This window comes from Schistocerca gregaria, chromosome 10, assembly GCF_023897955.1.
Source record: "Schistocerca gregaria isolate iqSchGreg1 chromosome 10, iqSchGreg1.2, whole genome shotgun sequence".
Taxonomy (NCBI): Eukaryota; Metazoa; Arthropoda; class Insecta; order Orthoptera; family Acrididae; genus Schistocerca; species Schistocerca gregaria.
The window spans coordinates 217446323-217471395 of NC_064929.1; the positions used below are offsets into that span (position 1 = coordinate 217446323).

The window sequence follows — 25073 nt, forward strand, 5'->3', positions numbered from 1 at the left end:
AATGGAATCTCTTAAGCATATTTCAGGAAACACAGAGAAACGCAAGAGTTCTCACACAGATGCAAATGTGTTGTCAGGCGGTTGCGGTAGCTCCGGGAACAGCTCAGACGCGAACTTTTCTTCATCGATTTGATGCGTATTGACAACGTGTGTAGGCCACGGCCAGGACTTGAACGTGTGTGAATTTTCTAGAAAATCGACTTCGACAGTTTTTCGCTCAGTGGTATGCTCTCTACAGTCGCTAATGTACAACGTGTCCGCAGCGGAGCGAGTAAGCGCTGAGATCCATAAGCGCGAGGTCTTCGAATCGAATGTCGCTACCGCCACTACTTCTTTTTGTGACTTGTCCACACCAGTATTCCGTGCTGTGCTTCGATATGTTTTGTGGGTCGTGAAATCTGGTGGAACTCATTATGAATGTAAAGCAAGCTTTTTTTGCAATTCACAATGGAAAAAAAACGTGGACATGAAAAAATGTATGCAAACATCTGATGTATGTCGTGATAATTGTTCTCCATATTTCTACGATCAGTGTCATCTCGGTTCGTGCTGTGCTTAAGTTGGAACGATCACATAGATAGTGTTGTGGGTGAAGCGAACCAATCAGCAAGATTTATTGGCAGAACACTGAGAAGATGCGTGAGGCCTACTAAAGAGACTGCTTACACTACACTTGTCCGCCCTCTTCTGGAGTACTGTTGTGCGATGTGCTACCCGCGTTAGACAGAATCGGCGGAGGACATCGGAAAAATTCAAAGACGGGCAGCCCGTTTTGTCCTATCGCAAAATAGGCGAGAGAACGCCGCGAATATGAAACGTGAACTGGGGTGGCAATCATTAAAACAAAGACGTTTTTCATTGCGGCAGGACCTTCTTATTAACTTTCAATCACTAACCGTCTGTTGAGGGTGTGAAAATATTTAGTTGTCGCTCACCTAAATAGCTAGGAATGATCATAACAATAACGTAAGATAAAACAGAGCACGCACAGAAAGATTTAAGTGTTCGTATTTCCCGCGCACTGTTTGAGCGCGGAACGGTAGAGAAATGGCTTGAAGGTTGTCCGATGAACCCACTACCAATCACTTGCCTGGGAATTGCGGAGTCATCGGCCGGCCGGGGTGGCCGAGCGGTTCTAGGTGCTACAGTCTGGAACCGCGCGACCGCTACGGTCGCAGGTTCGAATCCTGGCTCGGGCATGGATGTGTGTGATCTCCTTAGGTTAGTTAGTTTTAAGTAGTTCTAAGTTCTAGGGGACTCATGATCTCAGAAGTTAAGTCCCATAGTGCTCAGAGCCATATGAACCATTTTTGCTGAGTCGTCATGTAGATATAGCTAAAGACGTAGATGTGCTGTATAGGTTACGCATTGTACATGTCACAAATATAGCTACAATAATACAAATAAAATCGCTATAATGTTGTGTCTGAAAAGTTCTCGTGTATCTTTTTTCATTTCCAGTATCTTTAAGAAAAACTTTTTCTCCATTTTTTCGTGTTAAATATTCTAAAAATAGTAAATGAATGATTAGATATTGATAATTTTCACGGTTGCAATAAGTCGGTTGTTAAAACTACGTGGGAATGAAAAGTAAACTACCGGCAGCGAGATTCGATCCGGAGACCCCGCGCATGCGAGACTCAGCGCCGACTCGCTCCGCTGCTGATTCCGCGAGCACACGTGTCCCTACCAGAGCTTACAGCATAAACACACCTAAAACTTTCAAACTCGAGTTTCTCAAAAACGGATGAATATTGCAAATTTTCGAATGTGTGTGAACTCTTATGGGACTTAACTGCTAAGGTCATCAGCTTACACACTACTTAACCGAAATTATCCTAAGGACAAACACACACACCGATGCCCGAGGGAGGACTCGAACCTCCGCTGGGACCAGCCGCACAGTCCGTGACTGCAGCGTCTGAGACCGCTCGGCTAATCCCGCGCGGCGGATGAATATTGCGTTTTCCTATTTACACAGCCCGTCAATATGAACCAAATCGGTGATTGGAATTACGCACGGTCGCCTTGTCAACGAGTGTGTGACATCACGAAATGGATTCGCGAGGTGCATACCGGCCATCTCCTCACCAGTACACAAACAGGCGGCGTCTCGTAAGTCGACAAGCCTGCTAAAGTAAAGGAAAGTAATTCTGTATGGGCGTACGTTTCCACTAGGGGACGCGGTATTTGGGTTATTCAAGAGAAGCGCACGAAAGTGACTCTCAAAAACGCTCCCCCCCCCCCCCCCCCCCCACCCCCCTCCTCTGTCACCATCGGTCAGGATGTTCAGTGTGTTGCTCATGGCACTCCCTGCTACCACTGTATAAAAATATACGAGTACGCCAATTGCTTCTTCTATTCGACCTCTTTTTACCTTCATTCTGTGGGCTATTATTGTTCCACCGGTGTACTCGTGCACTTACAAATTGTAAAATTTACGTTTGTGTATTTCTTTACGTTACAATTTTGTAAATTTTAACAACATAAAATTAACTACTAAAGCGTTGTGTTTTTTACTACGAAACTACTGCGCTTGTAAGGGCTAAATTTAGATCGAATTGTAAACGTCATTAGGTTTTGCATTACGTTTACAGAATCCTTTTTTCCTTCAATACCCTCACGGGAAGTTTTAACTAATAATGTTAACGAAATAGCCTAATAAGGCGACAGCGTAACACCCCAGTCAACGGAGGCCAAACGAGATCGAAAATGAGAAATAATTCGTGAAGTTGCAATTTTTTGTAGATTAGTGGGAGTGAGTGCCACGAACAAGATACTAAACGCAGTGGCCGGAAGCGGCTGACCGTGCGTGTGGTCGCGTTACAACGTCGCTTTTGTACGTTTTTCTTGAATGTCTCGAAAATCGCAGGCTCTGACAAAAACGTATCTCAGAACAAAATTAAACTATACTGAATTTCCTACAAAAGAACGATCTTACCTATTTCTGGTCTAGCACCAACAGTTTGCGTGCAGGGAGCGAGAGAATATGAAAACATGGCGCGATGCGGATGAGCCTTAGCCAGAATGTAAATCTACCACAAGTGTCCCACTTCAAATTGTTCGACTCGACTCCCGCTACGTCATTGCAGTACACTGTAAAGCCTGTACAGTCATTTTTCCCTCGCGCAGTATGCGAACGGAATGAGAAAGAAAACTGACAATGTTGGTACGCTGTACGCTCTGCCATGCACCGTACAATAACTTGTAGAGTATATGTGTGTTCTCGCTTCCCGCGCCCGGGTTCGATTCCCGGCGGGGTCAGGGATTTTCTCTGCCTCGCGATGACTGGGTGTTGTGTGATGTCCTTAGGTTAGTTAGGTTTAAGCAGTTCTAAGTTCTAGGGGACTGATGACCATAGATGTTAAGTCCCATAGTGCTCAGAGCCATTTGAACCATTTGAAGTATATGTGTACATGTAAATATATGTTTCAGCACTTCATGTGCTACCTTCAGTGTGTTTTCGGTTTATTATTCCGTTCGAAAAATTATTGTCGTTTATAACATCTTGAGGAAATTCATAATTTTATGTCACAATAATTTTGCCGACAACCACAAACCAATTAAATGGTTCAAATGGCAGGATTCGAACTTGCGTCCGTAGCGGTCACGCGGTTCCAGACTGAAGCGCCTAGAACCGCACGGCCACACTGGTCGGACATACCAATTAAAAATAGTACATAAAGTTCTGAAACAAGTACGAATAAAGCAAAAATTAACAAACTGCCCCTGGAAAAGGTGGAATTCCTCTCCAACTTTTCTTTGTATCTGTGCAGTAACCTGGAAACCATTGCAATAGTGAAAACTCCGTACTACACACGGTGTATCACGAATATATCAGATTTTATTTACATGTACTAAAAAAGTTAAGTAGCCACTACCGTCAGAAATTTTCACGTATGAATCTATTCCGGAAATTTATTTGCGAAAATTAGAATCCTCAGTTACTATCAGACCATGGCAATATTCATTGTTTACCATATATTTCTTCTTTCCTCAATCGGATAGTGAGGGGAAGTGGGGGAGATGGAGGTGGGTTAATAATTTTAGAGGCTGAATAGAAACTTGTGCAGGATGCAACAGCGTGGAGCCATCGCTGTAGTGTTCGAACTCCAGACGTCAACAACCAACGTGTAAGGAAGATTTGTGTGAATTACCGAAAAATACGGTTTAGCGTGCAAAACAGAAGTCGAGAGTGATTTTTTCATCATTTTGATGACACTCAAGAGACACACACATGTCTGACAACAGCTGAATTAACAACATATGTCACACGTTTCCTTCAAATGGATAAATATTTGTATTCACAATGCTCGAAAAATTTTAACAAGTTTTATTTAGCTACTTTTCTCTTTCAGACATTAACGTCTTCAGATGCAGCACTAATAAATCTTTATCTTTACACTTGTTCGAATATATCTTGCCAATTAAGGATCTACGTAGCATAGACACTTTCAAGGAATTTCTTTTGACATAGACGAACTATAGATCTTACCAACAAATGAAGCCCTGAAATTTCATTATATGATCAGTTCACATGCATGTTCGTATGAAGTTCTTGATTCTCAGTTAACTGGTAACTCAATTTACCTGTAAAGGCTACATAGTTCTTAAACTGACGAGTTATTTGATGGAAATCGTATAACTAGAGATAAATTGGTGTTAAGTCTGAAAACGGTGGTGTGTGGGAAACGATACGATGTGAGACTGCTGGGTAGAGAAAACTGTTAATCACACAGAGCTGGTGGCTCTGCATATTAGTAATAAAGGTCTAGTTTTTCTTATAGAACAGTTTATTTTTAAATATTTACACAAATTTCGCGTATTTTAATACAGTCTCAATTCTTGATCGTAAACGTACATCAATGTTGTTAGTTATTTGGCTGTGTGAAGACCATTTTCAGAGATTTTGTATGATGGAAAAAATTAAAAATACTATTAAATATGCTATGTAAACAATATAACGGGATATTTTCCAGATAGTGCATAGGTATCACACATACCTAAACGTCAGTTACTAAGAAGGGCCAAAGAATAGAAAAAAGTACCCTGACATAGATGTGAAGATTGTCATCAAAGACCGAAATCCATAGTAAACTGATGTGCATTTCCGATCAAGCACTGAGACTGAAGAGAAAGTCAATTTACGAGTAAACCGCTGTTTCTCCTCATAGCGACCATCTCTCTCTTCGTTGAATTTCAGAGAGACCATCCCGGCGCTAGAGACTGAAAATGACGTCGTTCCCTTGAACAGGGCAGATGTATCTGGCTCCGAATGCCAGACTGAATTTTTCGTCCATTCCATCAGAAGAAACCTACAGCTATCGCGGTAGTGGGATTACTGTTCGGGTCATTCTTTTGACGGTAGCTATCTAATACGAACGCGTGCACAGTATCCTGAAGTATGTTCTAGAGGTGGGCGCGTTGTTCCTTGCGTACACAGAGAGAACAAACCTTGGAGAAAGATTCACCCAGGTGCCTGCAGATGCTGCAACACATCGGAAGGAACTGGCCGAAGCGTGGCTGAGATTGGAGGAGGTGAAAGTTGGCGAGAAGGACTGACGTCTACATCTGCATCTACATTTATGCGTATGCTCCGCAGGGCACATTACGGTGTGTGGCGGAGGGTACTTCTGGTACAGTGGCTAACAGTGCGTAGGAAGACCAGGTGTCCTGTGAAACTTGTCTGATTTTCCCATTGTGGTCATCTGGCGAGACGAGTGTGCAGGGACACTTCTTGGAATGTCCGCTCTCTGTTCTTTACCAGTAAACGTCTCCGTGGTGCACAGAGCCTCTCTTGTGGCGTCAGCCACTAGACACTGCCGATCATCTCTGTAACGATCTAGCGCATTTCTTAAAATTATTTTTTGTTTTCTTGATTCATCAATCTTCTGACTGATTTGTTGCGGCCCACCCCGAATTCCTTTCCTGTGCCAAACTGATCATCTTAGAGCAGCACTACCAATCTATATCTTCAATTATTTGCTGCATGTATTCCAATCGCTGTCTTCCTCTACTATTTTTACCCTCTAAAGCTCCCTCTAGCAGCACGGAAGTTATCCGCTGATACCACAACAGATGTCCCTTCTTCCTGCCAGTGTTTTCCATATTCGTCGATTCTGCAGAGAACCTCCTGATTCCTTACATTATCAGTCCATAACATACCCATGTAGCACCGCATCTCAAATGCTTCGATCCTCTCCTGTTCCGCTTTTCCCACATTCCATGTTTCACTGCCTTAAAATTCTGAGCTCCAAACGTACATTCTCAGAAATTCCTTCCTCAAATGAAGTCCTATGTTCGATACCAGTAGACTCGGTGCTGGTCTGTCTCCTCACTCCGTTTGTCGTGAGTTATCTTGCTGCTCAGCTAAAAGAATTCCTTAACTTCGCATACTTCGTGATCTCCTGTTTACTTTCGCCGTATTATCTTTTCTGCTGCTTCTCATTATTACTCTAGTCTTTTGTCGGTTTACTCTCAATTCATATTCTGTACTCATTAGACTGCTCATTCCGTTCAACAGATCCTGTAATTTTGTTCAGTTTCATTGAACATAGCAATGGCGTCAGCGAATGTTATCACTGATATCCTTTCAACTTGAATTTCGATCCCACTCTAGAGATTACTGAACTAAATTATGAAGACATGCGTCTCTCTTCTTTGGATCTTCTCTGAATCTTCCGTCAACCTGGTAAAGCTGCCAGTCTGATTAATACTGAAAATCATTCGAACAAATGTTATTACCCTTTCAGACCCGAATTTGTTTATTCGTTATGTTTGTGATTAAACTGCACTCAGTTATGGATCATGCCATTCAGATAAAAATTAAAAAGCGCTGATGATATAGGGCACATTTTCTAATTAAAATTTTTATCTGTCTTTATCCTTCATGATTTATAACAATCTAAGAGTCTTTCACGAGTTTTTACGCCTTTCATGTATTTCACAAAATATCTATTATTTCCTATTATTGATCATATTTCTTTCCTGTTAGCATTGTAGAATGCTTTGACGAAGCCTATTAATGTTACGTGCGTTTTCTGTACTCAATTCACTCGTTTGAAATATGTGGGTAAAACAACTATGTTGTCTGTAGTTGATCTTGGTCTTCTAGATCCATTTTGCTCTTCTCCAGTCAGATGGTCCGAAGTTCGTTTAAGCTGCTTGTCCATGATTCTTGCTATAATTTACATGTATAAAACTTAGCAGATTTACTGTATTTTTCCAGATTTCCGAGTCTCTCTTAATACTGTTATGATTTGAAGCGCTCCAGATGTTCGCCATTAATCTTGTAATTTTATACTGTCCGGTCTATCTATTGTTTCAGCCACTTGTCCACATTGTGTTGAACACTCGACGTCGAGTATAACATACTTTGTCTGTTTGTAAAGTATCAAGGAGCCGATCGCATATCCAGGGAGACGCTCAGTTTTGGTTATTAGCTGACTATATCGCGCGCTTTGTTTATTCCTACGTCTTGGTTTGTGTTCAACTCTTGCATGAAGCTCCTTTGTTACAAATGCACTGCGCTCTCTATAGGGTGTCCCTATACGCTCGTGTGTCTTGGGACTAAAATACCAAATGTCTGCCAGTATTTAAAGTCCAGCAACGTATTCTTTGTTAAAGTTTCTCGTACTTTGTTCATTTTCGTTTCTTTTCGTTTGAAACCCGTCTTTCAGAATGTAGTTTACATCGGAGCAACATACATTTCATTGAATTTGTCGACCGAGATCAAAGGCAATGATTTACAAAATCCCACAAGGACTCGGATCGCTTGACAACGCCGTTTTAATACTCTTGTCGCGACTGGAAACTCCCGTTGGCGTTTTTTCCCCTCGTCTGCGAAATAAATTTTGCTTTTTAAACTCCGCCTTCTGCAAAAGCCAATGTATTCTTTTTTTCTATTTACCCACACATGTTTCGAGACCCACGTCTCCTCTTCTGTGGATCTAGACTGTTTATTTAAAATATCATAAAAAGTTCATGTTTGTTTTCCTCTTCTATGCCTAAAAACTATAACGTCTCATTTTATTTATGTTGGTTCGATTTCTCGCACGAAACTACATTACCTGTCGGAGTGGTTTAGTACAGGTCGGTTGTTTTTATGACACTCATCGTATGACGGTGTGTCATTTGCAAAGTAGCCGTAAAGAATTTGCTTATTTTCGAAAATAATTTCCCATCGGTAGTAGCTGTTAAGTCGTGTTCTTACGTCTTCCATCCCGTTCTGCATCTCTGGTCTCTTTTTTTTCTGTCCACATGTTTTTATACTTCACTCTCGCCTGTTTTCACGCGAATTTTACACAGAAATGAGGACTGACAAAACACTTTCGTCGTTCCATTAACAGAGTGACGGCATGTTTGCAGTTGCTCAGTTGTTCTTCACATCTTTTCTGTCTAGTGTCTCTATAATTTAGTACGTTTGGTGAAAAGTTTTTGTAGTGTCTGCTGGGATAGAATTAATTTCGTGTGAGCGTGGGTGTGAGTGAGAAAGAGAGTGAGAGTGTGTGTGTGAGAGAGAGAGCGCGCTAGAAAAAGGGGGAAGTATTGATAAGAAGGCTTTTTTGGATAATGGAGCATGTTTAAATACAATGTTTTATTTGGGGAAGCATCTTTATATAAGATGCAGACTGTTGTGCAATCCTTCAAAACTTTGATTCCTCGTGTGACTGCTCTTAGCATGTGGCGGTTCTCCTGAAATGTAACGTTTTAGTAGACACTATTGCTTTCTCTGCGGATCTTGACATCAGTTTCTCTTACTTGGATGGTGGTTTTCCTCTATCAAATGAGCTGCTATTTTTTTTAAAGCTCGATGGTCCTCAGAATGCCTTAGTTTTAAAAACTTGCTTGTTTGCCCTATGTAGCCGGACTGGCATGAATACAAATAATATATTCCAGCTTTGTGTAACAGAAATCGGTGTTCAAACACCCATTTCGAGAAAGTTTTTTCATCTCGATCCATTCGAATTTTATCAATTTCGGACGTCGAACAGAGCAAGGAAAGGATAAGGAATGCAAAGTGCGGCAGCAGAAGACAAGTTCCGTGCATCTGTGGCGTTTAAAAATGCTTCATCCCTTGCGGGGATCGAACCCGCGACCTTTGGATTAGAAGTCCAACGCGCTATCCTCTGCGCCAAAGGGACGATGTAGTGGTTCGGTTCCCACGCAGTATAAGAGCTGTCGTTTCCTGCTTCCGTGCCAAGGGCGAGCTGGTAGTCGTGACGTAATCGTGACGACGCACCCGGCCGCACGCGCCTGTCGATCCGATCGCTTTGTGCTCCGGGCGGCACTTGAAAATTGATAAACATGGTCAAAAGTGTTGTGTACGCATCTGAAAAGAGTAACTCACATTTGCGTGTGCTACGAAAGAGAAATGACGCTGTGGACACAGGGTTCGACTACTGATGACAGCCACTGAAATGGCGTCAGAAGAAAATATTTGCACCGATATTTATAATTTATTTACTTTTGGGCTCGGTGGTATAGCGGCAATGTGTACGGGTGGAACCCGAAAGATTGCAGGATGGAATCCCGGTCGGACCGCTGTAGTTTTCTGTCTGCCTTTAACAAAACGCCTACACTTGTCGAGCACGTGGGAGTGACAAGGAGCGACACGTGGTTCGAATTCTACGTTGAACTGCGGGACCCCTCTCCGCGGTTAGGTGACAGGGACAACTACTTTCCAGCAATTTGCCCAAGTGGCGACCAACAGAAAGACATTATTATTCATTAACCTTACTGCAGTGCCTGTGTTAAGAAGAACGGTGCACTGTTTCTTCGAACACGTACGCATGCACTGCATGTCAGCAATACTGCAGAAGACATGGGAAGACGGTTGCGCACCAAAAATATTGAACCGGATTTCGTCGTTCCCGCGCACAAAGTGTACTCACGAAAAAGGCTCCACTTTTTCCAAACATAATTGCAGCCGGGGGTGTATTGCATCACTTGCAACACTCTGTGCGATACGTTGGGCAAACTGGCAGCATGTTTGGTACTACGTATAAAGAATATCTCAGGGTTTCTAACTCAGAATCTGCCACGAGTACCCACTTTCATGAGCAGTGCTATTCCATCACCGATTTCCCTAATAACTTAAAAATTTTATATATCGCGAAAATAAGGACCAGCCTTGACTATCTTGGAGGAGGTCGAACTTATACGATCCCTTAATAGTCGTCGACACAAATCCTTTAATGGGCAAACGGAGTTGAGGTATAGTAGAATTTTCGCAAATTTCGACTGCCTGTTTTTGATGTCATAATACACTGTACTTTTTACGGTGTCAACTTTCTTTTCCCCTAGGACTGTATTTAACTCTTCCCCTCCCACCAACTCCCTCGCTTCGTTACCTTAGGTTCTGCACGTCTTCTTTCAAGTTTGTTTTTAAAAGCTTTCTCAAGTTCCAGCTGTATTTAAAAACCATCAAAATTCAATACAGTCTGGAATCCTTTTAATCGTCATAAGTTTTTAAAAACTTACAAATATTTTCATACTTTTTTTAACAAAATAACACTTTTTGGTTTTTTCGTTTTTCGTTTTTTAAAGTTTTCACGTTTATTTCGTGGATACTGCCAGCAGATGTGTTCCTTTGCTACAACATATGCATCTGATCCCAGAATGAGATTTTCACTCTGCAGCGCAGTGTGCGCTGATATAAAACTTCCTGGCATATTAAAACTGTGTGCCGGACCGAGACTCGAACTCGGGACCTTTGCCTTTCGCGAGCAAGTGCTCTACCAACTTTTTTTTTGTTTGTTTCTCGTTTTGTTCGTTGTATCTGCTCTGCGCGGACGTCGAAAGACACCCGTTTAAGTTCGTTGTTGATCCACTAACTCAGTTTTTTTTTCACTGCTTTACTTCTGCCAGTACTTCGTCTCCTACCTTCCAAACTTAACAGAAGCTCTCCTGCGAACCCTGCAGAACTAACACTCCTGAAAGAAAGGATGTTGCGGAGACATGGCTTAGCCACAGCCTGGAGGATGTTTCCAGAATGAGTTTTTCACTCTGCAATGGAGTGTGCGCTGATGTGAAACTTCCTGGCAGATTAAAACTGTGTGCCGGAGCGAGTTCCAGTCTCGGTCCGGCCCACAGTTTTAATCTGCCAGGAAGTTTCATATGCGTCTGATGTTCCTATTTCATGTCATTAAACATGCTTCGTTGAGGGACCCTTAGGTTAGAATAACTCATGGTTGTTACTGATAAAAATAAATGTCAACTATCACTATTATATTCTATGTATTTTTGTAAGTGCCTTTGTTATCCCAGCATTCCTGGTTCTCATTCCCCATCCATGCGTTCCCCTATAAGACCGCCAGTCATACGTCTGCGCCTGCGCATGCGCGGCGCGTTTGTTTACTAGGAGGCGGCACGAGGTCCTATTGCCTGTGGCGCGGTTGCGCGTTGATCGGAGAAGCGGTAAGTGTGCTCTGCGGGTTCTGTTTTTCCCGTCAGCAGCATTGTATTGCACGCTTCTTGTCCAGGTTCCTTAGAAATCCCTCCATTCTGCTGCAGCCACTTCTTGATTTTTTTTTAATGCTAGCCGCAAATTAGGTTTAATAGTTGTTTGTTCATATCTTTCCGCCTTACTATATTATTATTTGTTTAGGCCCCATCCACCATATTGGGTTGGAATCCATGAATCCGGTATTTCTATTCGGCGACGTACTACTTTTTAGTAGTGCTTTGTTCTGACACTTGTTTACATTTCGCGGCGTGCGGTTGCTACTGTAGCGATTGTCAAGCTAAGCACTGACAAAATTGTTTGTTCATTATTCGAATATTAAATTTAGTGATTTTCGACTTTTCTTCCAATTGAGGTGCGCCGGAACAAAACCCGATTTATCCACTTTTGCTGTATTCGCGTGTTTGAGCTGAAGGTGGGAGATACGGGAGTATTTATACATGCTGCCACAAAACAATTTTCAGCATAACGCGACATGTAGTGCTTTATGGCGTGTTTCTTCTTTTTATAGCCTGTGGAGCCATTTAGAGATCACTGTTTGTTACTTTCTGTACTAACAGGAAATGCGGATATATCGGTTTTTGTTCCGGCGCTGTTAGTTATTGGGAGCGTGTTTACATTTCGCGGCACGCAGCTGCAGGTGTAGCCGTTCTCAAGTGCAGTGTTATTCGGTTATTAAATTTAGTAGCTTTCAACGGTGTCCCGTACCGTTTCTGGCGAAATAACGGTTTAATAAACTTTCGAAATTTTTTTTAGAGCTGTTTGTGCGTTGAAGTCATTTATTAAATGTAGTACGATAGGTTTCAGATGACGTTTCTTATTGTTTGTACTGAAATATTTCAGTACAACTTTCGTTCACTATGTTTAATTTCGTTGAGTGTTTCAGTGGTCGCTTGAATTTTTCGTTTTAGATTAGAAATTGTATGAACTGCTTATGGTATTGGTATTAGTTGTGGTTTAGTAGTGTTAACAAAAGTAGCTGCTTTCTTAGTCGAAAGCGAAACTCAAGATCACTGTTATTAATTCTGCAAATAGTTCTACTGCTGTAATTGAACGTAGGTAACGTAGACGTTTGATTTTTTTTCAGTAACTGTTAAAATTTTACCATGAGTGGGAAGTGTGGGTTTTGTCGTTGGTTGGTGAGTAGCGATTTACGATGAAAGATTTGTTCAAAGTATTTTCAGTGGGGGGGGGGGGGGGGGGGGGGGAAGGAGAGCAGTGGGGAATCCAGCAAGATCCTCTCCTGGAAATGCAGAATCTGTAGCAGAAATAAGTTGATAGAGGAGCAGGAGCGTAAGATGTGTGCCCTTGGGGTGCAGCTGCAACACGCAAAGGATTTACTGGATGAGTCGAGGAGGGCAAAGGGCGCTGGGGAGTGTGAACTGTCAGTTGACGAGAAGACAGCTCGGAGGTGGGCAGATATTTAGGCCGTGCAAGCAATAGATTTGACCAATAGTGAGTGAAGGGGGGAGGAGCCTCTTGTAGCTGTAAGGGTAGGAAACCTGCAGCAGTCTCAGCCAGACACAAAGAAGGTTCTCAAAATTTTGTACATGGCTGCACGTCCAGAGACGGTGAATAGTTACAGTTCAGAGAAAACAGCCCCCTGTCACTGTTTTTAACGACTTAACCGGGTTTCAACACTGCTGGGAGTGTCTTCCTCAGTTCTTAAATCAAAGAATGGCCTATAACACAGTCACACAATCATGACTAAAAACGTATGATACAGAGTGTAAGTACGGAATCATCGTGAAAGACTGGCAGTTATTATATGTCCTTTATAAAATAATAATGTTAAAAGGGCATATTTATTATTTTGTAAGGGACATCTTTCACGTTGATTATGTACTTATACTCTAACATTCGTTTTTAGTCCTGATTCTGTGACCATGTTATAGACCATTCTTTGATTTAAATTCTGAGGAAGACACTCCTAGCAGTGTTGAAACCCTGTAAAGTCGCTAAAAATAGTGACCGAGGGCTGTTTTTTCCCCCTCAATTGAAAGAAGGTTCCGCTGCTAGGTAGTCGCATGGCAGATATGTGGGCCAGCAGTTGCAGGAAGTGTGAGGGAGTGAGTACCAGGTCACCAGCATTGTGAAGCATAGTGCAGGGCTGGCTCAGGTGTTGAAAGCATAGGGGAGTTACGTAAGAATTTTACGAAGGTGGATCAGGTAATGATGTAGGTGGTGACGTGGTAAAGATAGCTACTCAAACGGGTGTCACTAATGTGCACTTAGTGCAACCGTTTCAGCATCATGGCCGGCCTCAGCTTGGTAGTGGAGTTAGGCGCGTTAACGTGGGGCCGGCTAAGGCGCTGATGGAGGGCGTGGCTCACACTGCAGTGGTGCCAACTGAGTCCATCAGCAGACCGGTTTTCATTAGGTAACGCCTGCGCCTCAGTAGGTATGCTCTTTTTAGATTGAAGTCAGCTGATAGGTATCCCTGCTTAAAGGAAGTGCCTCTGACAAAGGAATCACACTCAGGGGTTGTCAGATATCCAAGTAGCGAAGGAGTTAGCATATTTCATGAAAATGTAAAGTATTAGAGATAAAGTTAGTGAGCTAAAAGCCTTTTGTACTCAAATGTTATATATAATTACAAACTATGTAGAAAAGCTAATCCAACGGCAATAGAGCTTTTCAAACCTCGTTAAGGAACAAGAGAGGTAGGATGTTTACAGTACCGATAATGTAGATGACAAATATAATCCTTTCCTCAACACGTTACTCATGCTCTTTAAAAGTTGCTTTCACCGACCGAGGTGGCGCAGTGGTTAGCACACTGGACTCGCATTCGGGAGGACGACTGATTTAGATTTTCCGTGATTTCTCTAAATCGCTTCAGGCAATTGCCGGGATGGTTCCTTTGCAAGGGCATGGCCGATTTCCTTCCCCATCCTTCCCTAACCCGAGCTTGCGCTCCGTCTCTAATGACCTCGTTGTCGACGGGACGTTAAACACTAACCACCACCACCACCACCACCACCACCACCACCACCACCACAGAAATAGGCAGTCGGGGAACCTGACTAGTGGCATAAGGATATCATGTAGAACAAAGTAGGAATTACATCAAAATGTCAGAAGTAGTAACAACCGAGCTAGAGCAGCCCATTACGAACAGTACTGTAAGGCGTTTAAAAATGTTATTAGGAAGGCAAAGAGTACGTGGTATGCAAATAGAAGAGCTAATTCACAGGATAAAATCAAAACCATGTAGTCAGTTGTGAGGGAAGTGTCTATATCATCCACCTCGCGTTGCTGGCCAAAGTCAGTTCATAGTAAGAATATTTCTGTCACCGATAAGTCAGATATATGTACAATTTTTAACAATCACTTACTGAGCATTGCTGGTCAATTAAATAAAAACTTAATTTCTTCAGGGAATCATGTATCTCTTTTGGAAAATATCTTTCCCAGACTGATGTCTGAAATACTCAAATGGCTCTGAGCACTACGGGACTTAACTTCTGTCATCAGTCCCCCAGAACTTAGAACAACTTAAACCTAACTAACGTAAGGACATCACACACATCTATGCCCGAGGCAGGATTCGAACCTGCGACCGTAGCGGTCGCGCGGTTCCAGACTGTAGCGTCTAGAACCGCTCGGCCACCCCGGCCGGCCTGAAATACTCCTCTGTGATATTGACGAAAGGGAGATAGTCAACAATTAAATCACTGAAGACTAAGGACTCTGATGGATATGATGGGGTGCCTAGCAGAATATTCAAGTAATGTGTTGCATATATTATCCCTGTACCTAGCCATATTTCAAATCTTTCCTTTAGGAATGTTTAGTTACCTGAACGATTAAAGTACTCAGTAGTAAAGCAGCTTTATAAAAAGGGAGAAATCGATGATTAGACTATTTTACATCTATTTCTATGCCATCAATGTTGCAAAAGTTATTGAAAATGCTGTGTATATAAGGTTTAGTGATCATATTTTGCCACATAATTTGCTATCAAACGTGCAGTTCACTTTTGGAAGTGGTTTAACAATCGAAAATGCTATATTCTCTTTTCTCTGTGAGGTGCTGGATGGATTAAACAGAAGGTTTCGAACGTTGGGCATATTTTTCGATTTAACTAAGGCGTTTGATTGTGTTGATCACAAATTATTGCTCCAGAAGTTGGACCATTAACCATTATGGAATACGGGGGGTAGCTCAAAGTTGGTTCACCTCGCTCTTTCGAATAGCGCAGTTCATGACTGAAGTTCATGGCTTGTGGAAAATAAGCTAACGCTAAATCACAGTAACAGTTTTTACAGTTTCTAACACACAATTGAACAAAATCCGACGTGAAACTGAACAGTTCAAATTTCTAGAAGTTCAGTTAGCAAACTTTTGTGGAAGGCTCACGTTCAGGAACTTGTTCAGACTTAACGTTGCCGTTTTTACTATTCGAACGGTGTGTGAACTAAGTGATAGTTCGACACGCAAAGTAGTCTTCAGAGCTTATTTACATTCGATTATGATGTATGATGTTAATTTTGGGTTAACTCTTCCCATTCTCTAAGGATATTTTTGGCTCAAAAACGGACGATTCGGGCAATAGGCCTAAGTGAAGTAAGTTCGCGAAATTCTTGTCGACCCTATTCATTAGTCTGGACATTCTAACATTGGCCTCTCTCTCTCACGCACTCATACATCTATTACTGTCGCCCCTTATTAACAATATTAATTACAATTAGCGACTTTCACTCAGTTAATACTAGGCACAAATCCAATCTATATCTGTATAGCACTTCGTTGACTCTTGTGCAGAAAAGTGTGCAGTATACTGCTGCATCTATTTTCAATAAGCTACCACAAGAATTCAAAAATCTTAGCAGTAATCCAAGCGCTTTCAAATCGAAACTGAAGTTTCCTTCTATTCTGTAAAGGAGTACTTTGAAAAATTAACCTGATTCCTATGCTATATTGATAATTGCGTTTACTTAAACTTATGGCTTGACCTATTTGGGTTCATAACCATTTTATTTTTATCAGTTGTTACTATTGTGTTGTAATTTCATGCACTGACACGTTCCATGACTTTGGAGATTTACTCCTTAATTTGGTCCTACGGAACTAGCCGCGTAAAATAAAATAAGAAAATAACGAATCTTGCCTTCAAGGTCTCGATCTTTTTAGCTCGAACTTTTTACTTACGTCAGTAGAAATATTTGAAAAATCTAATGTAAAAGTTCTTAAAATTTTTGAAAATTTCAATAAATTTTTAAATAAGTTTAGAGAATGACCACATCAGTGAACGTGTCAGGTTTGCTATTCCTTCTTGATTTATTGTCGTACAGATGTTACCCTGAAGATGGTTCAAATGGCTCTGAGCACTATGGGACTTAACATCTGGGGTCATCTGTCCCCTAGACTTAGAATGACTGGAACCTAACTAACCTAAGGACATCACACACATCCATGCCCGACGGAGGATTCGAACCTGCGAGCGTAGCAGCAGCGCGGTTCCGGACTGAAGCGTCTAGAACCGCTCGGTCACAGCGGCCGGCGTTAACCTGAAGATGTGGCTCTTAGTGCCCTGAAAGCGGTAGTGATGTACAAATAATTGACTAAATACAGCCGAAGCCGTTTATTAGTACCAAAAATGATTGCTCGTAGCTGTGACTGTCACACAAAAAAGTGATCCTATTAAGGATTCCGTTTCTATCTGTTAAGGTACGCAACTGTATAATTATTAAATATGTATGGGGTACAGAAATGAGAAATACGAAAATTTAGCTTTGTGTATAGACGGAACCGGCAGTGTACCAGTTACTGTGGGCGCTACGAAGGCAATATTTCTACTTTGATATTCGCTAGCCATAAACGGAATGCAATTAAATTTACCGAGATACCGTTTTCTTTGTTCTTCTGTTTGTTCTAGAATCTGTTTTCTACACGGTACAGGGTTCCGAGCTTATCTTTGATGTTCCGGTAGGTATTTTTGTTGCGTATGAGGTGGGCTTGTGTTATTCTTGTTACATTTCATGTGTTGTTTTAATCGAATCAGTGAGTTCTGCGTCTACTCTCCACGAATATGTTACAGTGGCGAATGGTTCGCTTGAAGACCCTTTGTTGGTAAGGCACTATGTGAGCTGGAATATTTCTACCTTCGTGGTTCTTTGGCGAGACGCACGTAAGAGGAAACAGTATACCGGTTGGCTCTTGTAGAAGTGTACGCTCTCTGACCGCGCCGTGCTGCGGTACGCCTCTCTTGTAGCGTCTGCAACTGCAGGTGGTTGAGCACATCCCCGACTATTTCGCGCTTACTGAATGAGTCTCCAACGAAACCTGCTGTTCCTATAGTTACTTTCGCAATAACGTCGTGTAACAGTTCTGGAATTCACTTTTTTTTCAGCCACAAATGTAGTTGATAGTCACTTGCACTAGAATGTGACGCTGTAATTTCTTTTCGAAATTTGTGCACAGTTTTCGGCTGCTTTCTTAACATTAGGTGAGCTATGAATGCGATGCAGGAGAAAATTGCCTGACGAAGGCTGGAAGGAGGGGTCGTGAGATGGCAGCAGTCTTTCTTTCCGTCCGCCGCAGCCCAGGAGCGGGGGTGGTTCCGGCACGTGCGCAGACCGAGCTGGCGGTGGAAACAGCGCCTCCGAGGAGAAGCGGCGTGCGCCATTCTGGTGACGTCACGAGGTAGGCTCACCAGTGCGGAGCGGTGCCGCCGGCTCAGTGGCGCACCTTCTGCCGCAGGTGAATGCTGCGCCGTGTCCCTTTGGCGCAGCGGATAGCGCGTTGGACTTCTAATCCAAAGGTCGCGGGTTCGATCCCCGCAAGGGATGAAACATTTTTAATACAGATGCGGGAAAGCCGCATTGTAGCTTCAGACGGAACTATCTGCGGCGTGACAGCGTCTCACACGCCGGGATCAGTGGCTTCTTAACGATCCCTCACGCGTTCAACAGTATTTTCAAGCCGTTAATACATGACCGTTTGAGGGCGCGTATTGTAAATACTACAAATATTGATGAGCCTCAAATATTTTCAGTATTGTGAGTACATACTGAACGTATGAGGTAACGTACTGACGGTGTCACAGTATTTGCCATTCAGTTGTAGACAGTGTCCCCTGTTCCTGTTTTCAATTTGTCTTTCTGCACATCATACCGCAGATTCAGTCTTTCATTTAGTCTTTTAACACAAAACTGTTTTAATAGGCGCGCGCAATGGTAGTCATTATATATAACGTTTTAGGATGGTCAACGGTGAATCTGCTCTCATAATGCTTACTTTATTAATTTGAAAATATAGTACAGGTCGGTGAATTACACAGCAGTTTGGAGGAACGCCTACACTTCCAAAAATAAGGCATCTGTATGCAATGACTAGTAAGAGGTCTCCCAAATATGTCAATTGCATCGAAATATCCCAAAACATGGAAATATGTTTGACGTTAATTGCAGTACCTGGAAGTATTCCTACCAGGCAGCTTTTACTAAACGTGTTTGTTGCTGTGACTGAGCTTATATTGAAGCATTCCGATCATCCGCTTTTCGCTAAAACTCTCGAAGTTACTCCTTTCTTCTCTATTTTATTACGTATCAGCATTAATAATTTCTGATTCAATGCAGGAGTGACACTAAAACATTTTATGAAACCTTTGGAGACCGTGATTCCGATGTCGGCCAGCAAATTATCGTGCGACAAGTTGTTCCTCGTTTACAGTCACATTCTGATCAGTTTCCTCCTTTCCGCTGTCTTCAGCTGTTGCAGCTAACAAATTGCGCAACACGCTCTCTCTTGGGTGCTCGACATCTCAACCTCGTAAAATGAAGTTGTCAACCGACAATATTGACAGTAATATTGATGTTGCGAGAAAGTAGTTTTGTCAACAAACTCAGAACGTGCGCTCCCCTATTTAGCTATCCCAGTTGTCTCCAAACGGATAGCTGGCCGCTGTGGCCGAGCGGTTCTAGGCGATTCAGTCTGGAACCGCAAGACCGCTACGGTCGCAGGTTCGAATCATATTTCGGGCATGGATGTGTGTGATGTCCTTAGGTTAGTTAGGTTTAAGTAGTTCTAAGTTCTAGTGGACTGATGACCTCAGATGTTAAGTCCCATAGTGCTCAGAGCCATTTGAACCATCGAGTTTCCTGAGGGTGACACAATATATTCAACATTTGATCGTTGCCCCATGAGGGACGACATCATACAGAATAATCCCTTCAGCGACCCAAAAGACAGTAAGCTTGAGTTGACCGTCTGTTGGTGTGGGTTTCAAGTTTTCCTTCGAATGAGATTTGTGACTCCACTCCGTGGATTGCCATTTCGATTCGGTTCGAAGCGATGAACCCATGTCCCATCGTCTGTGACGATGGTTGACAAAAACTTATCACGATCTGCGTCCCTAACGCCCAAGCAGCCCCTCACACGTAGTTCTTCGTTGCTCTTTGTGGTCTTCCGTTAGGCGGCGGGGTACCCAGCTGACACACACTACTGAGTACTGGTGGACGCGTGTGTCAGCATAACCAACAGACACATCCAACTGAGCAACGAAATGTTTGTTTGTAATACGCCGATCACCTCGAATGAGTGTGTCCGCACGTTGCGGCATCGCTGCAGTCACAGCTGTGCGCGACTGGCCGGCACACGAGAGATGACACAGGTTTGTGCGCCTAGTTGATACGACACACGCATCGCCCAACGACTCACCGTGGTTTTGTTCACTGCCAGGTCTCCGTAGGCATTCTGCAAGCGCCTGTGAATATCTGCCATGCTGTGGTTATCTGTCAAAAGAAACTCAATGGCAGCTGTCGTCTTGGAACGCAGCTCCGTGACAGCCGCTATTCTGAAGGCTCCGCATAGCGCTGCCACCCATAGGAAGTTCAGGAAACTGTAGCAGCTTAAGCGGGAATAGTCTATGATGCCCCACAACCGATACCGCAATTTTTCGACTTAAATTGGCGGAAGAAAACAATATTTTCCATCAGTTACTGAACGCCCTCCGCTATTTCCTTACAAATAATGAACAGATTATTCTGAGCAGTCGTAATGGCACCTGTCTTGCCAGAGAGTACTGGCATTAACCGTAACGAACACATAGTTTTCGACTTTCTTCCTGTCAGCCTTTCGACGACAAACGGATCTGCGGCGCCACGGGAGGGAGAGCTGTTCAAGGGAAGTCCTAAGAATCACGGAAATTCAACCCTTACAGTCAAGCGCGAGACTAGTGACAAATTTAGGCGCTTGCCTGTAGGTGGCGTCGTCGTCGCCGTCGTAGTAATATGACAGTTCAGCATCTGACAGTGACAGCTACGAAACTGAAACGGAGGCGTCCAGTGCACACACTGAGTCAAAGGGAAGGAATGGGAGTTTGGAGAGCTGTAGAGTTGGATTCTTCGTTATAATCCAGAACTTTGGGACACAAGCAGAATGACTCTGTCCTCCCCCCTCTCCTACACGACAAGTAGCATGGACTGCGGAGACATCGATCACGTGTAACCCAATTCACTCTTTTCTTAGATGAAATACTGAAGTCCGTAGCCCTAGGCAGTCAGGTAACTCTCGTAGTTGCCGACTTCCGAAAAGCACTTGACTCGGTACCACACAAAAGTATTTTGCTGTAGGAAGTACAGTCATACAGAGCATCGAGTGAAATTGGAGACTGTTCTGAGTATTTCTTGGGGGAGAGGACGCGACGCGTCGTCTTGGACGGGCAGTCAGCGACCGCTGCAGTTGTAGATTTCGGCGTGTGCCACGGAAGTGAGTTGGTACTCTTGCTGCTCATTCCGTACGTCAATGATCTACCAGGCAATATTATAGTAACCACAGACCAAGAGATCTGTGGATGCGTGACTGGAAGCTAAAGACAAAAGAACCGCCACAACAGTGAGATCACAGCATCCTGGCAACCGGACAAATGGTTCAAATGGCTCTGAGCACTATGGGACTTAACTTGTGAGGTCTTCAGTCCCCTAGACTTAGAACTACTAAAGCGTAACTAAGCTAAGGACCACATACACATCCATGCCCGAAACAGGATGCGAACCTGCGACCGTAGCGGCAGCGCGGTTCCAGACTGAAGCGCCTAGAACCGCTCGGCTACCAGGCCGGCGCAACCGGACACACTGTACTGTAGTAAACCGGATGCGCCCAGGGCATGGCGAGTGCGCAAAATTCATTACGTAAAGGCGGAAAAGTGACGCGTCCAGAGCGTGACTGTCGCGCTCCGAGATAACCCACCACCCAGCAACTTCTCAGCGGATCTCCTTCGCGGTGGGCGACTGGACTGACTCGCTGGAGGCATCTGCATCGCCGCTAGGATGGACTCAACACCTCGAGTTTGACATATTTTCTTTCATGTCCGTATTGCTTGTGGAAATTGTTAATTCTTTTATTCTTTTGTGAAGTTTCTTCCTGTTGTTACTCCACCCGTGTTTGTATCTAATGCCGAATGAAGAGTGTGTATTTTTGTATGTAATTAATATAGGTCTATCATTCTATTCCTACCTTGATGAAATTTTGCACACTTCACCTCTAAGAGAAGAGAAGAGGAAGGTCACTGTCGTATATAAAGGGGAAAGATTGTTACCAAAATTCTCTACAACTTGTAGGCCGATTTACTGCGCACTTTTACACGATCCCCTAACGAATATTTGGGCAGACATAGACTATATATTTTGAAATACACACAGTGTCTTCATTAGGGGATGATGTAGAAATTCGAAGCGAATAGACCAAGAACCTTATATATATAAGGAGAAACACCGAATAATTTGTTTACACTCCACATGGACAAACTGAGGTCACAATGTAGAAACTGTTAAATTGGTAGATATTTTAAAGGAAGTACGGTTTTTTTTCATCACCGCTGACTGTAAATAGTTATTGTACAAAATATTAATAAATACGTGGACCACTGATTGCAGAAAATACATGTGTTGAAATGATAAGAGTATTTAATTTTCAGTTAGGTTTTAGGTATGTTATTCATTACGAATATATTACTTTAGTTTGTAATTTAAAAACCAAATCAAAGCATAGTCTCTGAGGTAGTTTTTATACTAAATTTTTGGTGTATAATTGGTGCATATTTGCAAAAATCATAACCGAAAACCTGGAACCTGATTTTTTGAATGAATGCCACGGGTGACGTACTCATTCGTCGCATTCTGTTAACGCCCAGTGATTCAAATATGCCTTCGATTTGAAGCGAATGCCGTTTCCCTCATGTCTTGCATCTGCTATGAGTATCGACGAGACACAAGGACAATCACTTTGTGTGGAGAGATATTAAACATCTCGGGCAACGCCGAACATTGAAGTTAATATATAATAAATATAAAAAAACTGCGCAGACATCTTGGTTCAAATGGCTCTGAGCACTATGGGACTCAACTGCTGTGGTCATCAGTCCCCTAGACCTTAGAACTACTTAAACCTAACTAACCTAAGGAAATCACACGCATCCATGCCCGAGGCAGTATTCGAACCTGCGACCGTAGCAGTCGCACGGTTCCGGAGTGCGCGCCTAGAACCGCGAGACCGCCGCGGCCCGCACAGACATCTTGATAAGATTTCACGATAGTAGAAAAAATGAAAATTTGCTTTAAATCTTCAGGAATGTAAAATTCTGCACTTCAGAGAACGTGATAATGTGGTGTCTTGTGACTACACTTGAGGAACATCTGCAATCAATCAACTTGCAGGAATAACTGCATGTAACAATTTCTGAGGACGTGAAATGCAAAAATCAAATGGGGTAAATAATAAGCGAAGTCTACCGCAGGCTTTGCTCCGTTGATACAGGAAAAACACAGAATAGGAATGAGATTTTGAAAATTATTCGCAAACTGTGAGTAAGATGATACAACGGCTGTACAACTTACTAGCAATGCATGAATATGCCAGCCCAGGAGTCGAACCAGGATTCCCCACTGTACGCGAGCGGTCGCGCTAACCGCCTAGACCATCCGAGGACCCCTGCAGTATCGACCCAAACTTCCACACGTCCCGGTGTCTGCGTCCCATAGTGGTCGCCTACAAATCGTGTGATTCCCGCTCACGGAGAGACATTGTTTTGCCCGTAAAATTGCCTTGCTTCGGCACGAAGGATACCAGGGCAGTGTCTGTATTATAAAGTGTCTGCATAGTTCGATGTTACGTTCTTCCGGGCTTGTATGCAGTGTTCCTTTAGACGTGGAAGACAATATCTCTCCCTGTGCGGGAAATCCAGGTGCGAGTGTCCGTCCAACACAAATTTTCATATGTCACAGTCGTTGTACGATCGTATTCGAAGTTTTCGAATGCATTTCCTAATTTAATGCGGTTGTCAGTTGCCAGTAGTGTCTGTTCTTTGTGACATGCACGTATGCTTCTCCCAAGGAACACTGCATCGCTGTGGACACTGCCCTACTGCAGAATCCACGCAGTGACCAGTTTCTGTCCAAAGCGCTGTGCGAGTTCACTCTTTGGTTGAGAAGGGGAGGGGAGGGGAGGGAGGTCCGGCAAGTGTCTTCTACCTGTCGGCTGGTCAGCGGTGACGCAATCGAGGCGCACCCCCTGCTGTCTATCTCTAACTATTTTAGAGAAACTTTTCAATAAAACTATCATTTTTTGTTTTCTCATAGCTTTATATGTCAGATTCACGATGAAATGCCCGTCATTTCGTTAATGGTCATAGTTATTCTGATATTTACATGGAAGTAAGACAACGCGCGAAATTTGGAAAATTTCGAGATGAAAAATAGAGTTCGCTATGATTTTGTCTTTGGTGCATATTGCATAATATGTTGTTCCAAATGAAATTTAGCCAATAAATTCAAATTTTCTTTATATTTGGCTAGAGATGGCGACCTGTCACCAGTCTCGTGGAAATTGATCTAATGTAGCGCTCCGCGCCAGCGATAAAGCCGCAACATTTCTCATATTTAAGAAGCGGTATGACATATCGAAATGAGATTTTGGCAAACGATAGCACGCAAAGAGGAGATTTTACTGTATCGTTATTATGTAAAACTTCATTATTTAATGTGTTAAACCAATGAACACAGACATTTGTCGGCGAAAAATGTAATTTTTAAGGGCCATCGATCGCTGCTGAAACGAGAAATGCTACAACAACGTATGTGAAGACATTGCACGTTTTTACCGATGATGCGCTATTTGATAACCTATTGACCTTACTTTTCCTTCGCTTAATGAACTTGATAAACCACTGTTGCAGACTTCTCTCGCAGTTTGCACCATGTGTTTGTGAGGTGAGCCTGTGTAAACTCCACTGAATTTCGGCAAAGAAAGCAAATTCTAACATGGCAACCAGAGAAATGTGTATATTTTACTCAAAATTCGCCACTCGCGGCGCTTCTCTGAAACTGACAAATGGTTAACTAGCCAGGCGAAAATAAATCGCTGTGTTTTCGGCGGAATTCTTTTTGGACACCAACCAAAGCGGAGGTGACAGTAGATGTTGTTGAGTGCTTACCACACGTGTGGACGTCGAGGGCCCCCACTCAGTGTGTGCGAAGAAACGCGAGCATAGGCTTGGCGCCTCGCCGTATTTCCCCCACAGCGCCTGCCCCTAACCCCCCACCATTACCACTCTCTGCCGTCTGCGCACCTGCTGGCCACGGCATTGCGCGCGGGCTGTACAGACGGA

The 25073-nt window shown here is 43.1% G+C and overlaps 1 protein-coding gene and 2 non-coding genes across 3 annotated transcripts in view; 2 read left to right on the forward strand and 1 right to left on the reverse strand.

Annotated features, from left to right (window-relative positions):
- Window positions 1–25073, forward strand: part of LOC126293252 (angiotensin-converting enzyme-like) — a 1024671-nt gene that overhangs the window by 95810 nt on the left and 903788 nt on the right. The gene's annotated exons all lie outside the window — the stretch shown is intronic.
- Trnar-ucu (transfer RNA arginine (anticodon UCU)) lies at window positions 9071–9143 on the reverse strand. Its single transcript has one exon. It is a non-coding gene; the product is annotated as a tRNA-Arg (tRNA).
- On the forward strand, window positions 18186–18258 carry Trnar-ucu (transfer RNA arginine (anticodon UCU)). The gene has a single exon. It is a non-coding gene; the product is annotated as a tRNA-Arg (tRNA).